This window comes from Hyaena hyaena, unplaced genomic scaffold (assembly GCF_003009895.1).
Source record: "Hyaena hyaena isolate Hyena2069 unplaced genomic scaffold, ASM300989v1 scaffold_1371, whole genome shotgun sequence".
Lineage (NCBI taxonomy): Eukaryota > Metazoa > Chordata > Mammalia > Carnivora > Hyaenidae > Hyaena > Hyaena hyaena.
Window position 1 is genome coordinate 224,069 of NW_024082005.1, and position 5,306 is coordinate 229,374.

At 44.8% G+C, this 5,306-nt stretch overlaps 1 pseudogene; it reads right to left on the reverse strand.

The window, feature by feature from the left end:
- Positions 1 to 1,612, reverse strand: part of LOC120225355 — an 11,399-nt pseudogene extending 9,787 nt beyond the window's left edge.
- Between the last annotated feature and the right edge of the window lie 3,694 nt (positions 1,613 to 5,306).

Below are 5,306 nucleotides of genomic sequence, written 5' to 3' on the forward strand. Positions count from 1 at the left end.
CAAATACCATATGTTTGCACGTATAGGAGGATTAGGAGGAACTTGACGGAGGACCAAGGGGGAGAAGAAGGGCGGAAATGGTGGGGGAAAGGGAGAGAGGCAAACCATGAGAGACTCTTGAATGCTGACAAAAACTGAGGACTGATGGATGTGGGGGGGAGGGGGGGATGGGCATGAAGGAGGGCACTTTGGGGATGAGCACTGAGTGTTATGTAGAAACTAATTTGACAATAAACTATTTGTAAAAAAAATAATAATAATAAAAATAAAAAATAAAAAAAATAATAAAAAAATAAAAATAAAAATTACAAAAAAAAAAGAAACATGTGCCCAGGGAGAAAAAGATACCTACCTCTTCAAGGTCACTCAGCTAGTTTGTGGTTGAGTCAGGCTCACAAACTAGAACCAATACTACTATTCACAGAATAGGAGCAACCTTTTTTCAAAGGCTAGCCAGAGATGAAGATAGGAATAAGACACAGAAGTGAGAGCAGCCCTCAATAAACAAAAGTATGGGTCTCTTTCTGAATCTACGTAATAACCATGGTATGACAAGGCATATATTAAACACAAGGACAGATTTTGGCCTTTGTCTAGGACACAGGCAGACAACGGTAGATAGATCTTTGATTAACTCTCCAAAATGTCACTGAAATGGCTGGAACAAATGTTAAGGCTATTCCCCAACCCAACCTCTCTGTAGTCTGGCCAAAGTTCTCCCTCAGAGGAGAAATACTGCAATTTGAATTTTAGGAGTAGGGGTTTTCAGGTTTTTCTCCTCCAAAGGCCCTTTGGAGCTTTGACTTCAAATATATCAGAGTCTCTTTCTCTTCCTTGATGAGGAACGTTGTGGGGACTCTGCCTGTCAGGGCTGGAAGGGGCCTTCGGGATGAGCCCATCCAACATGCACATTTGAATTGCCTGGAGGAGATGTTCAAAATGTCAGTGCTATGTCCCTACCCCAAACCAATGAACAAAATCTCTAGTATAGAGCCTAGGGATTAGTAATGTTTAAGTTCCCTGAGTGATTCTAATATGCAGCCAAGGTTGAGAATCACTAGCCTGTAGCCCCACCTTTCTTCTTAAAGATGAGAAAACCAAAGTGACCTGCCCACCAACAGGAAAGTCATGGCAGAACTGGGACCTGATTTTTCTTCCCTGTCCTTCATGGTCTGCTACAGTATACTATGTCATGCTCAGCTATGCGGCATGCTAGACCTCACCAGCCACCAGCCAGACAGCCAGAGCTGTCACCCCATGCAGGCACTGCCCCAAGGGACAGCCATCTGTGAGTAGCTAGTCATGTATGGGAAGTGCTCTGAGCACTGGGTAAACTCAGCATTTAGGAACCTGAAAGAAGACATGCTTTCTCATCTAACCAATGCTGACCAATGTGGGGGTGCTGCCAATTGGTAATATATTTTTTCCAACTGTGACTTTTGGAACTGCAGAAATAACCACAGAGTGGCTTTGAGGAGCCCAGGACCTACTCTGAGGTGGACCAGAACCAAGATCCATCTATCATCTGACTGGTGGACGGTAGTGGCACTTTGGGTCTACAGGTTTCACTAGTTTCTGAAAATCCGGTTCCACCCCTTTCCTCCTGCACCATCACCCTGACGAGCAGCCATGGGCTCCATAGGGAAGGTTGGGAGGAAGACTGACAACATACACTGTTGGCTGTGCAGTGGGATTTCCTCAGTGGGGCTTTTCCTCCCTATCACTCGAGGGCCTCTGGATCTAAGAACCAGCCCAAGTCTGGGATTGGTTTCGGGTCCATAACCTTCTATTGACCTTTGCCACATCTAGAGCTTTTCCATTCATGCAAATCAAGTAAGCCTTTAGTAGCCTACCCATCTGTTTCAGTTCAAGGACTATCACTATCAACTAGCCAATGCAACATTCGGATGGTCGTACTATTCTGATTACTGCTTTGGCTCTGCTAACCCTTTCAGCAGCCACACCCACCCTGTCTGGCAGTTAAATACCATCTCTTGCTCCCAGGTTCCATCAACCACACTTAAGTCAGGGAGTCCAGTCTAAAGACAGCAGCCTCCACTGTCACTCCTGGCCCGCAGAGGAGAGCCACCACAGAGCTTTCCAAGGATATTGGGCTTCTCCCCCCACAAATACATCTCACCCAAGTCTGATAAAAGGATTACCCCCTGGCCCTTCTGGGGAGAATACAGTCAGGAGATGGGGGAGCTGGTGTCATATTAGACACCTGCTCTAACATTCTCATCTCCCAAAGCCTTCAGATACCTTCTTCCTCTGCCTCACTGAGGATTTCCAAAATAGGTCTTCCTGCCCCATCCCACTTGTCAAAGTCTGTCCAAGACTCATTATCTTTTTGTCTTCATAACAAATCAAAATCCCAGTGATTCCAATATCAACATTTTGCTTCCAAACATCTCTGAGGCTGTTCCTCAAACCTTAAAATAGCTATAAAAAAAATCCTGTTAAACAAAGTGCCCCTGGTTTTACAGAAATAGCAGATCGTGAACCATGAAATGAACAAGTACATCAATACCAAACATTTAGAGGAGAAGAATGACTCAGGAAATCTTAGCATAAGACTCTTTAGATGAGCTTTGCTGTGACCAGGAATATACCATCAGGCCATCGGCATGAATATCCCAGGCTGAGCCTCTCTGCCCCACTTCCCAGTATCACCCTCTGCTTTCAACCAGACATGCAAAAGTGGGGAGTGAAGAATCTTGACCTTGTGGAGCAAATTGTTCCAGGGCTCATAACTCCATTGCTCTTGCTTTTGGCCTTTAGCATTCCTGAGGTAAAACACAGAGGCTTTTACAGGGTGGTGGGTGTTAGCAGTACACATAGGGATTTGCAATAGGCTCCTCACTGTACCCAGGGATGACTTTGTCTGCAAAATTTTTGTTTTTTGGGTTTTGTTTTGTTTTGTTTTGTTTTGTTTTTTGGATTTGAGTGTTGTTACCAAAATAACACAGGCTGTCAAAGAATTCAATTCAGGAACTCTTTCACACTCTGGGTATGTCGTGTCACCTCTCAGTGACACCCTGGATTGGCTTTATCTTCCGGTGGGCACAGGTCCTAAGCACTAGAAATCCCTTTTCCTCTTTGGCTTACTTTCTATTCTGCTCCCTTGCTCACTGTGGTCCAGACACAGCAGTTTCCTTGCTGTTCTACAAACATGCTTGGGCCATTCCCTCTGCTTAGCATGCCCTTCCACCAGCTAGCCCTGTGACCTCCTTTAACTTTTGCTCAAATGTCACTTAAAAGCTAACCTAACAACCCCATTTCCCACCACATCCCCCATTTCCCTGTTCTGTCTGTTTTCCATGGTAAAACATATACTATGCTTCATTTATTTTGATATTCTCTGTCTTTCCCACAAGAAGGAAAATTCCATGAGGGCACACACATGGCCTCATTTGTCACTGCTGAATCCCGTAGAAAAGCCTGGCACATGGTAGGTGATCAGTAAATATTTTGAGAGTGGCTGAATGAGACTACGAGGTTCCTGGCTCTGTGGTGGAGCCAATTACAGCTCAATAAACAGGATCCATAAAAGAACTAGATAGGGCCAGCAGTTTGCTTGCTTTTTCTCTCCTCCAAAGTGGAACTATCTCATGGTGATCAATTCAATTAGTTAGGAATTGCCCAACTCTGATAAGATGTACAGACACAATAATTGACATTTCTACAGTATTTCTTTTTTAAAAATTCTTTAATTAAAGACACACATGGATGGTTAAAGCAAAATGTTTCCACTCTACCTAAGCTTGCCATATGCTTGTAGTTTTAAAAAGTGACTCTTGTCCCACTGAAAAACAGTCTTCATTTTGTTTGGAGAAGGAGGTTTAAAGTATAAGGGAAGTCATAATTGCAATTCCTTTTATGCTAAATTCATAATGACTTTACAAAGACAGCAGCCTGAGTTTAACTCCACAGACATGGAGGGTGTGAGAGGAAATCCTCAGAGCCCTGAAGGTAAATAATATCAGTTCAGAACAAGAGGGAACCACTTTTGTCAGTCCTCATCTCAGTATTTTTCCTTTTGGCCAAATGAAAAGTTCAGCCTATGAATTGCTGTTATTAAGGTTTATTCTGAACTCAGACAGCTATCTTATATTCTGGAAATTGATCACCAAGAAGATACACTCAGCAGTTGGGGAACCCCTGGTAAAATATTCACTCTTTTATTTGTCAAATATTAACTTAGAACCTCACAGGCATGTTGAACAAACCAAGTAGAATTCTTGGAGACAATATTTCAGCATATTGAGAGATGGGGCCTCCAGAAAGGCCTTTCAGATAATGTGTCCCTTGGACAAGCCCTGAACAAAATGAGAAAGAAGCCATACAGGTTTAGGAGGGAGAACATTCCAGGGAGAGAACATGCAAAGGTTCCAAACTGGAAATGAGTTTGACATGTCAGGACACAGGAGACTCTCCTTTTGGCTTTTCTCCTCTCTCCCCTTGGGTGGAATCCCAACCCCTCATCCTGGCCCAGAGGCCAGTCTCCCTTCTCTGGTAGATCCATGACCTTCCCAGCGCTTAGCTTGAATTAGACATCTGAGAGTAACTCAATTCCAAAACTTCTGTTGCCAGGGGCTCTAAGACTAGTTCTCCCAGGCAAACAAAACCCCTTTGTCCACCCACAGACAGGAAGCTGCAGATTCCTGGCCTTTCCACACAGGTGTTCTGTTGCTGACAAACTCCATAATCAAGTAGAGGGTTGGCCGGACTTCCACCTGTCCCTAGGCAGTCCCTTCTCGCACCCCACCCCCACACTCCCTCAATGGAGCTCAAAACATGGAAGGTAAGGCCAAGTTGAGCTGCATGAAGGACATGCTGATGGTGTGCTCATTCTGTCCCATTTCCCACAGGCCTGATACATGTCATCATCACGAGTGAACTGGATTCCCCATCCCCACCCAGGCCCTGCAGGGAAGGAGGGGAGTCAGCAGTGAGGGGAAAGAGGGGGAAACCAGCTCTCCCAGAACCACACTAGGAGTTACAGTTAGGGACATGCAGGCCAGACCAGACCCTCCTCCTGGGGGGAACTCACAGTGAGTAGGGGGAGAAAGAAACCTGGCCTTGGGTTCAGAGCTCCTCCAGCCTGAGGGTACGGGTGCTGCAAACAGTGTACAGGCTGGGGTCACTGCTAAAATGGGCCCAGGTTTATGGATGTATTAATGTTTTCACTGTTGTCCATTTGTCTCAGCCTCATTTCTAGCAACTCCCAGTTCCATGCTTAGATGCAAGATGGGCCATTTATTTGAACAGAAATATAGAAAGAGTGAATTTAAAGGTGCCAGAAA